This window comes from Populus nigra, chromosome 12, assembly GCF_951802175.1.
Source record: "Populus nigra chromosome 12, ddPopNigr1.1, whole genome shotgun sequence".
In the NCBI taxonomy this organism is placed as follows: domain Eukaryota; kingdom Viridiplantae; phylum Streptophyta; class Magnoliopsida; order Malpighiales; family Salicaceae; genus Populus; species Populus nigra.
In genome coordinates this window covers 14,460,146-14,472,933 of record NC_084863.1, presented here as the reverse complement: position 1 = coordinate 14,472,933, position 12,788 = coordinate 14,460,146, and the positions used below count along the sequence as shown (strand labels likewise).

The 12,788-nt window shown below is 40.8% G+C and overlaps 1 pseudogene; it reads right to left on the bottom strand.

The window, feature by feature from the left end:
• Positions 1-1,939: 1,939 nt before the first annotated feature.
• On the bottom strand, positions 1,940-8,885 carry LOC133669032 (uncharacterized; annotated as a pseudogene).
• Between the last annotated feature and the right edge of the window lie 3,903 nt (positions 8,886-12,788).

Genomic DNA, 12,788 nt, shown 5'->3' with positions numbered 1-12,788 from the left:
GTATACACCGTCTCTAGCACGTGGGGTCCGAAAATGAGTAACAACAGATGCCCCCTCTTTACAATGCTTACGAAGCAAAAACTCCTCAATGATTTGCATAGTAAGCTTGTAAAGAAATAAAAGGTCTTCTTGGCTTGCTAAGTGATCTACTCATCCAAAGACTTCAGTTCTTTTCTTTTCCTTTTTTTAAGAAAATTGGTCTATTTTCATGGGCTACCTGCCCTTTTGATTGGGTTAACCTAAGATCCCATCTAGCGATCTCCTTTAACCAAAGTTAAACTCTGTGTGTGGTTGGGTTAACCTGAGATCCCATCTGGCGATCTCCTTTAACCAGAACCAATACAAAAATGTGTGTGTAGTTTTATTATGACGGGTGACCTGCCCAAAATGAAAGATGGTCTCATTATAACGGGTGACCTACCCAAAATGAAAGATGGTCTCATTGTGATGGGTGACCTACCCAAGTGGAGAGAAGGGAAGAGTGGTCTCATTCTTATGGGTGACCTACCCAGGGGAAGAATGGCCTCATTATAATGGGTGACCTACCCAGGTAAAAAAAAAATGGAGAATGGTCTCATTCTAATGGGTGACCTACTCAAAAAATGGTCTCATTGTGATGGGTGACCTACCCAGGTGGAAAAGAGGAAGAGTGGTCTCATTCTTATGGGTGACCTACCCAGGGGGAAGAATGGCCTCATTATAATGGGTGACCTACTCAGGTAAAAAAAAAGATGGAGAATGGTCTCATTCTAATGAGTGACCTACCCAGAAAAAATGGTCTCATTATGATGGGTGACCTACCCAGGTGGAAAGGGGGAAGAGTGGTCTCATTCTTATGGGTGACCTACCCAGGGGGAAGAAGGGCCTCATTATAATGGGTGACCTACCCAGGTAAAAAAAAAAATGGAGAATGGTCTAATTCTAATGGGTGACCTACCCAGAAAAAATGGTCTCATTGTGATGGGTGACCTACCCAAGTGGAAAATGATGGTCTCATTATGATGGGTGACCTACCCAGATGTAAGAGAAAATGATTTTAGAACGGGGTCTCTATATCTGGAGACCTGCCCGTTTTATTTTTTTTTTTATTTTTTTATTATTATTATTTAGAAAAACTCCATGCTTTTTCTAGGGAATGGTCTCAACATCGGATGACCTGCCCGTTTTGAATTTCAAAAGAAAACATCTTACCTCGAGGAAATGAAACAGTGCTGGTTCATAATTCATATTCTTTTCTGTAGCTACGTTGACTTAAGACTCTATCTCTTAGTGATTCCCAAAAACTTGGAACTAATTTGGCTTTCGTCCCACCTTTCCTGCCATGTTAGTGTTATGACAATATAGCATGCATGTTTTTGTTACCTATCTTTGGAAACATAGGTCCCCCTTTCGTTGTAAACTTCTTCGAGCTCTTGTTTCCATTTGTTTGTCCAACCTTTTCTCTTGAATCGGAATATGCTCTGCACACTATACTTCATATCCTCTTGGTGAAGAGATCTTTGGTTCCTTATGGGGCCCTTTCTTGCTCCATTGAGTGTTGTCTTTTATTATCATTTTAAAAGGAAAACTCAAAAGATTTGGTTTTGTTCATGAAAACTGAAACTTTCAATGCAATTGGCAATTCTCATAAAAAGATGCTTTTGTAGAAGTTCTTATGATGATACCCCTTTGGGCTTTGGTTCACTATAGACCCCAATGTGCTCTTAGTACACTTCTTGCCCCCAGTGTGGTATGCATAAATATGCCAAGTTTAGATTTTATTTGGTTCCCTCCAATTGATGGAGTGATTTACTTAGTCATGTGTAAGAAAAGAGTTTGTTTAAGTGAAAGATTTCAAATGCTATGAGATCATGCTTTTTATGAAGAAAGGTTTTTTTTTTTATATAGAGAAAATTCATGGCCAAACTTTATTTTATTGATTGGGAGATTACGGAATACATCAAGCATAATATTTCCTTACAGAGTCAGAATTCACTGGCCTAACTAGATCTTCTCCATCCATTCTAGATAACAGCAAAGCTCCTCCCGAGAATGCTTTCTTCACCACGTAAGGGCCCTCATAGTTCGGCGCCCATTTACTCTGATCTTCTCCTGGTAAAGGCAATATTTTCTTCAGTACAAGATCTCCTTCGTGGAATCCTCGAGGTCGAACCTTTTTGTCGTATAATTTGGCCATCCTTCTTTGGTAAAGTTGATGATGACAGATTGCGGCTATCCTCTTTTCACTGATCAGATTCAGCTGTTCATATCTAACTTTTGCCCATTCTACCTCTTCCAGCTCAGAGTCTACCAGTACTCTCAATGAGGGGATTTCCACTTCTAAAGGCATAACCGCCTCCATTCCATATACCAACGTGTACGGGGTGGCTCCTGTTGAGGTTCGGACTGCGGTGCGATACGCATGAAGGGCAAATGGCAACATCTCATGCCAATCCTTATAGGTGACTACCATCTTCTGAATAATCTTTTTGACATTCTTGTTAGCAGCTTCTACCGCACCATTCATCTTTGGTCTATACGGCGAAGAGTTGGAATGCTTGATTTTCCACTTAGCGCAGAGTTCTATTATCATCTTGCCATTGAAATCCTGGGCATTATCAGTTATAATCTTTTCTGGTGGACCATATCGACAAATCAGATCTCTCTCAATAAATTTCTTCACTACTTTTTGCGTCACATGAGCAAATGACCCGGCTTCTACCCATTTTGTAAAGTAGTCGATAGCCACGAGAATAAACCTATGACCATTGCTGGCTTTTGGGTTTACAGGTCCAATCACATCAATTCCCCACATCGCGAAGGGCCATGGAGATGTCAAGTTAAATAGAGGAGTTGGAGGGGCGTTGATTTTGTCACTGTATACTTGGCACTTATGACATTTTCGGACATAGTCGATGCAATCCTTTTCTAATGTCATCCAGAAGTAACCGGCTCTTTGTATCTTCCTAGCCATCACGTGTCCATTAGCATGGGTTGAGCAAATCCCTTCATGGACTTCTCGTAACGCGCTTTTTGCCTCAAATTCATCCAAACATCTCAACAAATTCCCGTCGGATGATTTCTTATACAAAATCTCCCCATCAAGATAAAAATCCATTGCCAACCTCCTCAAGGTCTTCTTGTCGATTTTGGATGCCCCCATGGGATATGCCTGGTTTTGGATGAAATTCTTGACATCATAGTACCAAGGGTTTCCATCCACTTCTCTTTCGACTGAGCAACAATGAGCTGGGTTATTTCTGATATTGATGTGTACTGGTTGTACCTTGTGCCCAAAGTCTATTTTGGCCATAGATGCTAGTGTAGCCAAAGCATCTGCAAACTGGTTTCCTTCCCTTCCTAGATGGGTGAACTCTATTTCCTCAAATTCTCCAGCCAGTTTAGACAGGTATTATTGGTAAGGCCTTAACTTCTCTTCCTTGGTTTGCCATTCTCCTTTTACTTGGCAAATGATCAGCATTGAGTCTCCATACACATCTATCTTTCTAATGTTTAGCTCCAATGCAGCCTCCAAACCGAGAATGCAAGCTTCATACTCAGCCGTGTTGTTGGTGCACCCGAACTGTAGCTTAACTGAAACCGGATACTGCTTTTTATCAGGAGAGATTATCACTGCACCCGCTCCGTTACCACATACATTTACAGCACCATCAAAGTACATAATCCACCAATTTGATTTCTCTTCCTCGATTGCAAGCACATCTTCATCAGGAAATTCAAAGTCTAATGATTCATAATCTTCCATAGCATGGTCAGCCAGGTGATCGGCAATAATACTCCCTTTTACGGCTTTTCTTGTCATATATACTATGTCATACTCAGCCAATAGAACTTGCCATCTTGCAATTCGCCTCGATAAAGAGGGCTTTTCACAAATGTACCTCAACGGGTCTAATTTGGAAATTAACCACGTAGTGTGATACAACATATACTGACGTAATCTCTTTGCAGCCCATGTCAGTGCGCAACACAGCTTCTCAATCACAGTATACCTAGACTCACATTCTGTGAACTTCTTGCTCAGGTAATAAATGGCCCTTTCCTTCCTTCCGGTTTCATCGTGTTGCCCAAGTACACAACCCATTGTTGTTTCTGTTACTGTTAGGTACAATATCAATGGCCTTTCTGGTACAGGAGGAACAAGCAGGGGTGGACTCAACAAGTACTGCTTGATTTTCTCAAAAGCCTCTTCACACTCTTCATTCCAAATTCCAGGGTTCTTCTTCCTTAACAAACGAAAGATCGGGTCACAAGTCGTGGTTAATTGGGATATAAATCGAGCAATGTAATTCAACCTTCCTAAGAAACCTCTCACATCCTTCTCAGTCTTGGGAGGTGCCATAGATTGAATAGCCTTTACTTGGTCGGGATCCACTTCTATCCCTTTGTCACTCACCACAAATCCTAACAACTTTCCAGATTTCACCTCGAACGAACACTTCGCCGGGTTAAGTCTCAACTTATATTTCCTTAGTCTTTCAAACAATTTCTTCAATATTTGGACATGATTCTCTCCCTCTCTAGATTTAGCAATCATGTCATCCACGTATACTTCAATCTCTTTGTGCATCATGTCATGAAACAAAGTCACCATAGCCCTTTGGTAGGTGGCCCCAGCATTCTTTAAACCAAATGGCATGACTTTGTAGCAAAATGTTCCCCATGGTGTTACAAAGGTTGTCTTCTCTTTATCCTCTTGCGCCATTTTTATCTAATTGTAGCCCGAAAATCCATCCATAAAGGAATATGTGGAGCTGCGTGCTGCATTATCAACCAACATATCTATGTGTGGTAGAGGGAAATTATCTTTAGGGCTAGCCCAGTTTAAGTCCATAAAGTCCACACAAACTCTGATTTTACCTTCCTTTTTGGGTACCACCACTATGTTTGACACCCATTGCGGATACTTGACTACTTCCAAAAAACCAGCGTTCCATTGTTTTTCAATTTCTGCTTTTACTTTGATTAAGACCTACAGATGAGTTCTCCTCAACTTCTGCTTAATCGGTTTGCATCCTTCCACCAGTGGTATCCTATGTACTACGATATCCGTATCCAAACCAGGCATATCCTCGTAGGACCACGCAAAGATATCTACGTAACCTCGGAGCAGTGCAATCAATTCTTCCTTCTCTTCAGGGGTGATCAAAGTCCCTATTTTCAGCTCTCTCTTGATTTCTTCATTACCCACATTTATGGTTTCAAGTTCCTCTTTAGCGGGCCTCCAAGCCTGTTCATGCTGTTCTATTAATTTTGTGAATTCCCCTATGCTTTTCTCCTCCCATTCCTCATCTTCTACAGCTACTATGTATTCTTTAAAGTTTGGCCATTCATTCTCAATGTAAAGTGCAGGTGTTGTTGTGGAGGATCCGCTTTCAGGGTTCCTGAAAGCGGAAAGTGATGTGTAAATGCTCAGTAAGACATCAAGATGAATTTTGAAAATGCATGATCTCATTAAAAGGAAAGGATTGGCTCAAAAACAAAAATAAAATCCAATTAACATCTTGAGCCTCGATTGTCAATGAATAAAAACAAAATAAAAAAAAGGCAAACAACATAGATAAAATTATAATCCAACAAATCATTGTTGATTACATTTTGAAAACCAATGGAGCTTCTTGGGTCTCCCAATTCTGGAACTTCTCTCCTTCGGCTAGCTTTCGAATGAAAGCCCTGTCGGTGACTTCTTCCAAAGTGTGGATGGTTAATTGTGGCAGTTCTTCATCCTTTCTTCCAGATTCAATTTTCTCAGCAATGTTCTTGACTTGGTCTTCCTCCAGAGTGTTTATGTTCATTGAAAAAAACTTCTGAAAGAGGTTTCCGTGTCCCTTATCAGGTTGCATCACATATGCGGCCTTTGGAAAAGAAATCCTGATTGGAGGGATGACTAGGCTTTCTTCTTCAGGCTTCCTTCCTTCAATCCTAGCCATTCTTTTCTCCCTTCTTGCACCAGCAGCTCGCTTGTAATCCTCTTTCTTGGGCTTATATCCAAGCCCAAACCTCTGTTCTGCAGCTTTTAGCTTGATTATATCAATCCATTCAAGTTTTCCTTTCTTGATGACATATGGGCAAGGAATCTTGTGCTTCAAAAAGCTTTTAGCGGCCATTTTGGTGGCCTCCGAGAGTTCTGGTTTCCTCACCACAGTGTTCTCGGGTACCCACTCGGTATTCACAACTTCAAATGCATGAAGGTTTCCATCCTTACAATCTTCGGCTTCAATGAATGGAACCGCCACATTTCTTACCATTGATATAGTCTCCTCAGCCTTAACAGTAACCAGAACGCCATTGGCAATGTACTTCAAAAATTGATGCAGCGAGGAGGTGACAGCTCCCGCAGAATGTATCCATGGCCTTCCTAACAACATACTATAGGAAGGGTGGATATCCATCACTTGAAGGGTTACTAGAAAGACTTGTGGACCCACAGCTAGTTCGACCTCAATTGTCCCTATCACTTGCCTTGGTGAGCCATCGTACGCTCTAGCCGTCATCACACTGGGTTGCATGTGTGAGGGATCCACTGGCATTTCATCCAGCATATGCCTTGGTAACACATTAAGGGCTGAGCCGTTATCGATGAGAACTTTACCAATGAGACAATCTTTGAATCGGACTGTGACATATAAGGGCTTGTTATGTCCAGTTCCTTCATCGTTAAGTTCATCTTCCGTGAAATATAAGTAATTGGCAGCATGGATCCTCCCTACTAGATGCTCCATAGTCTTTTGTTCAATATCTTGGGGTACGTAGGCCTCATTCAGTACTTTTTGCAAAGCATTACGATACGGCTCGAAACTGAGTATTAATGACATGATGGAGATCTTGGCAGGGGTCTTCTTCAACTGATCCACTATACAGTACTCACTATGCTTCATGAATTTCAAAAACTCATTTGTTTCTTCCTCAGTCACAGGTTTATTCACCTCAAACTCTTTATCGAGGTCCTACACCTCCTTGCCCTTAGCCTTTCTTTGTTTCTCTAGTTCTTCAGGTGTGAAACAACGACCACTCCGAGTTAGTCCACTTATCTCAGTTCGGAACAGCGGCAAAGGAGTTTCAATATTCGAGGTATAGCCATAATCTCCAGGCATCACTCCATAGTCTACTTTGTTTGCATATGAGGGCTTAGTTAATACCAATTTTGAGAGCCCATTAGCTGTTGATTGGACTCTACATTTCCCCTGATTCTCTATCATCTCGATCTCTTCATTATCTCTTGCAGCCTCAATCCTTAGCTCTCCTAAAGTCAGCATTCTCGCAACCTTTTGATGAAACTCAATGCATTCATCAATGTGATGCCCTTTCTTTTTATGGAATGAGCAAAAATCATTTTCCCTCACGTAATGTTCAGATGGTTTCTCTATATGTCCAGATTGTACCAACATCTCGTACAGCCTCGCCATGGTCACTTTTAGCACCTTCTCTTTGCTACCGACCTCCATAGTATTCACTCCACTACCACCTACAGCATGTTTGGGTAGAGGGTTTGAATTCACATTAGGTGAATCCTCGAAAGTGACCCATCCAACTTTGATCAGTTGCAACACCTTCCTTTTAAAAGCAAAGCAAGCCTCAATGCTATGACCTGCGTGACCAGCATGGTATTCACAAGTCACCTCGGGGTTGTACCAGGCAGGGAAAGGTGGTTGCATAGGGGGTACGGGTAGGGGAGCTATCTGCCCAATACTCAACAGCTTGGCATACAACTCTTTTAAGGTTATTGGTAAAGGTGGTAATTGTTCTTTCGATGGTCGGTTGTCTCTTCTTTGGTAATTGCTTTGGTTATTTGCTGGGAATTTTGTTTGATTGGGTTGGTTTGGGATGGAGGGTTTGGCAAAATTGATACTGGTGACTTGGGTGGTAGGTGTTTGGTAGTTTTTGTTTCTCCCTTTGTATCCACCTTCTAGGTTATTCACCTCATTTTCTTTCTTTTTCCTAATGAAACCTCTCTTCTCTATAGGTTCTGCAATTCTCCCACTTCGGATACCTTGTTCAATCCTCTCAGCAATCCGCACCACATCATAGAAATGTTGTGCTGAACTACCCATAAGGTGTTCATAGTATGGAGCCCTAAAAGTATTAGCAAACAGTGTCACCATCTCCGTCTCTATTAGTGGAGGTTGTACATTGATAGCTTGGTCACGCCACCTTTGAGCATAAACCCTTACGGACTCTTGATTTCCTTTCTCCATGGTAATTAGACTGGTCCTATCAGGAGCAATCTCAAGATTAAACTTGTATTGCTTTAAGAAAGCATCTGCCAAGTCTGTCCACTTCTTGATCCTAATATTGTCCAGCCTCATATACCAACTAAGGGCCGATCCTGTTAGGCTATCCTAGAAGAAGTAAATTAACATTTTATCATCGTGGATAACTTCTGCCATTTTGTTATAGTAAGAACGGAGATGGGTCTTTGGGCATTCCATCCCGGTATACTTAACAAACTCTAGCACTCTGAACTTCTTTGGAATAACAATGTTAGGCACCAAACATACTTCAGCAGCCCTAACTGGGTCAAATAAATCATTTCCTTCAACTGCCCTTAGCCTCTCTTCTAGTGCAGTCCACTTATCATACCCTTCATGATTAGAGAGTTTGACGTCATGTGGGTCCTCGTTTGTTAAATCCATTGTAATAGAGATTTGGATGGGCCGAGTGGGATTAGGATGCTGCTTATTTGGTGTATTTGCCCCCACGTTTATAGGTGCGACAGGAATTTGAGCTGCTGCTGGTGCTTCATCAGGTTGAATAGACGTTCCCTCTCCATCTCTGGCTCTCAACATTTGTTCTAACATACTGGTTAGGTGCGCCACATCATTCCGAACTCCTTCAAGTTCTCTTTGGTACTGAGCTTCTGGTTGTGACCTTTCTTCGTTTTCCATTCTTTTTCTTTGTCAAGTGTTGTGGATTCTAGAAGGGGGACCTATGTTTCTTAATCTGCAGATGCGTGTATAGATGTATGGGAAAAATGCATGATTGAGAATGCTTTGTATATTGGGTATGGATGCAACTTTCTTGTGAACGAATAATAGCCACCACCTTATAAACATAGGTTCTTTTGTCACATTGCTAGGAGTACTACCTTTCAAGTCGTTTGCTTGAATCATTTTCACCAAGAGACAGATTTTGCATAAGAAGATGGGTCAACGCCCTTTTCATTAATGCTTGATAAGTTTATTACATTAATAAATAAAAAGGAAATACAAAATTTATTAATCCCTTTCCTCCACAAACTCTCTAGCCAAAGGTAAGAAGGCAAAACCACGGTTCTCAATCTTCCCTAGAAAGGCATCGGTTTCAGCTAGGCTTCGGCGATAGCGAATGATGTCCCCTCCCACATTCCGCACATTAATTCTAATAATTCGAGCATGTGCAGCAGCTTCATCCATTTGCTCATCTGTCTTGGTCATCTTTTCTATGAGTAACATATTGGTTCTATTCAAAGCAGTGTTGTTGGCGTCGATTTGATCCTTGTGTTTTTCCATTGCTGCTAGCTTCTCGTCCAAATACTTCACCTTTTCACGTTCCTTGTCAAGCTTTATCCTCATAACTTTTATCTCATTCTTCTTAACCGCTAATTCTGTTTCAATAGCCTCAAAACCTTTCCTTTTATTTTCTTCTTTTGCAATCTCCATCGAACGGCTTTCCAACTCCATATATTTCTTGTTCAAATCCTCATACTTCCCAATCCTATCCATCAATTCAAACTGGACTTGTGCAAATTTTTCTTGGAAATATTCTGCACTTCCTTGGCAATCGTTAAAGTCAATCTCCATTGCTTCAAGTTCAGAGCAACTTTGCATCCAATCCAAACTCATCCCTCTTAGCTCCTTCTCACTCCTTTCCCTAGCAATCTTCTCCTCACCCAGCTTTAACTCAAGCTTTGTTATTCGCGCATCTCTAGATTGTATTTGCTCATCTAGAAATGCTCTCCTTTTATCTTTTTTTAGCATCATTTCTTCCAACATTGCCTTGTCTTTTCTGCTTTTGCTCAACTCTGTCCGAAGTTTTTCCACTTGTCTTCTCAACTCCTCTTCATTATTGACCCTTTTCCTCTTAACAGGCTCTTCTATAGTTTGGGGAGATTTGGCTTCTACACAAGGCATGGCTGAAGCAGCTAAGTCTCTCCATCTTGCATATCCTTCACTTGCACTTGGATCCTTTAAACCTTCTATCTCAACCAAAACCAAATGCTTCCAATCTTGTTTGATGATCTCTAAAACTTCTTGTGCAATGGAATCTTTGAACAAACCAAAGAATTGAGCAATTCCCATAGTCCTTGGAACAAACTGCATGCCCCCAAGTTGCCTTACCACTAGGGTAGGAGCATAACTCACATAACCTGTAATCCCTACCAATGGCACCCAACGTCTTTGTCCACAACTCATTAGGACTTCCACTGTCGTTACCCATGGTGCTCTCCACTTAAAATCACTATTAGGCAAACCTTCTAATTTGTCAACCCAACCTTGGTTATCTAGATCTCCCCATTCTTCTTCTTCTACTAACTTCAGGGGTCTTTGGGTGAACCACCAAAAATTATTGAACACAGGTTTTTTTGTTTCGATATGGCTAACCATCCAGATATACAACAACTGCGTGCAGCATCTCATTGCCCCTTTTCCGGTCCTCCTACAATGATTAAGCGTCAAGATAGTTTCAGCTAAAATAGCAGCCACTGGATTGATTTGTGTATTCTCATACTCTACATAAGCAGCAGCGGCCTCCAAACTCACTAAACCCGTCTGACTTGGGAACAACACAAGGCCAAATATGCCCAAGGCAATCAATCTCTCTTTTTCTAATCCTGACTTCTTTTCTAGTTCAATTTCTAGCATCCTCCATTTCAGACCGGTAGCATTCTTTTCCAAAAACTTTTCCAAGTTGGAGATTCTGAGCAGTTTTGACAGTTCGGGGATGATCTTGTCAGATCTCAAAGGCAAATAAATCCGATACAGATTGTTTGGAAACTCAGTCAACATCCCATATTCCTCCATAGTGGGACATAGGTCTATGCTTCCAAAAGAAAAACACCGGTAGTCTAGATCCCAAAAATGAACTATGGCTCGCACAGCTGGGCTTAAAACTTCTACCCTTGCAATTTCCATCAAACGTCCGTATTTATTAAAAAATGCATCCTTATCCACATTCTGAAAGTGAGTCGTTAACCTGTTCACCTCATTCATAATGCAATTCAGGTTCTTGATTGGTGATAGTTTCTTAGCATCGCTTCTAAGGCAGTCTCCTTCAGTCAATTGTGACAGTTCAGAATTTTTCCCATATTCTATGATGGAAAGTTTAGCAATGGTGGCCATTTCGTTCACAAGTCCTGCAATTCAAAATGCCTTGGGGGTTAGACTTGTTTTGATGCAAAAGATATTATGGATCATACACCCTAAGGATAGGTTCTAGTTCCTTTACGTGAGACATAGGGTAGTTTTACTACTTGGTCTCTAAAAAAGGGTCTCTTGCTGTCCCAGTGATCGCCCTCGTAAAGGCAATATGGGGGTTCAGCAGATAGTGGGATGGCACATGTACCAATCACTATCAGTCTAAACACTCAGCAAAGAGTTGGGGTTTACACAAACTTAAACCTTGACTCAAGTCATAAGGCAAGCTGCTAGTTCCCCACTTAACTTAAAGTTTAATGTGTGTGCCCTCAAAAAGATAATAATCATAAAGTGATGAATGACTATATCATGTATGACAGAATGTAAAGATGCATGCTAAAGCTTTTAAACAAAGTATCATTCAACTAAAAAAACAAAAACCAACATAGCATAAACAAACAAATTACCAAGCCTAGTCCTAGGGTCCCCAGTGGAGTCGCCATCCTGTCGCACCCTCGCGAGCGGAGCGCGGCGTCGCGACGATCCCTCGATTGGTTTCGGGGTCTTTGTTTTGTTTGTAAAGGAGTCGCCACCTAGTGTTATGGTCACTAGGAAACCTAACTGGTCTTTCAGAGATTCTAAAGGCAAGGGACTGGTTGCGTAAAGGGAAGGTATTAGCACCCCTAGTACGCCCTACCTAAGGTAAGCTGCTTGGTGTTTGGTTTGTCTTATAATTGCTATGGTGTTGGTGTTTTCTAATCCCATCAGTTTTCTAGGTTCTGATTCAAACTAAAATTATTAGGATAGAAATCCAAGGAAGTTCCATGTGCTTTAAAAGCTCATTTTCCCCTTAGTTTTTCAAGAGTTTGCGACTTGTAAATCGCAAGGAGGAGGGATAAAAATTTAGAAATCTAGGGTGCTTTAAAAACCTATTTTTTTTCTTAGTGTTTTATACTCTCACGGCTCCTAAACCATGGAGTAAAAAAATTGAAATGTCCTCAATTATAATCAAGACTTCTTTCAAGGATGGATGCGGATTTATTATTCCTAGAAAATTATTTTGGATATTTACCACTCCGGGTTGCTTTATCCAAATATTAATAGTGAATAATAACAAATTATTCCCAATAATATTTTGGATATTCATCCTTTAAGGATTTCTTTATCCAAACATTAGCGGTGAATAATAGATGAATTCCCCCCAAAATAAGAGTTTTATATTTTTTGGAATATTGGCCAATACTCTTTGGAGTTTTACAAACATGTTGTAAAATCCAGAAATGCAAGAAAATAATTTTTGTTGTGTTTAAGAAATCCATGCGAAAACACATTTTCGAAACTTCCAATATTTTTTGTATATAAGAAAGAGCGTTCAAAACATGTTAGGGTATTGGCCGTATGCAACACACAAGAAAATATTTTTTTATATTTTTTTTGTCAAAACGCAAACATCAC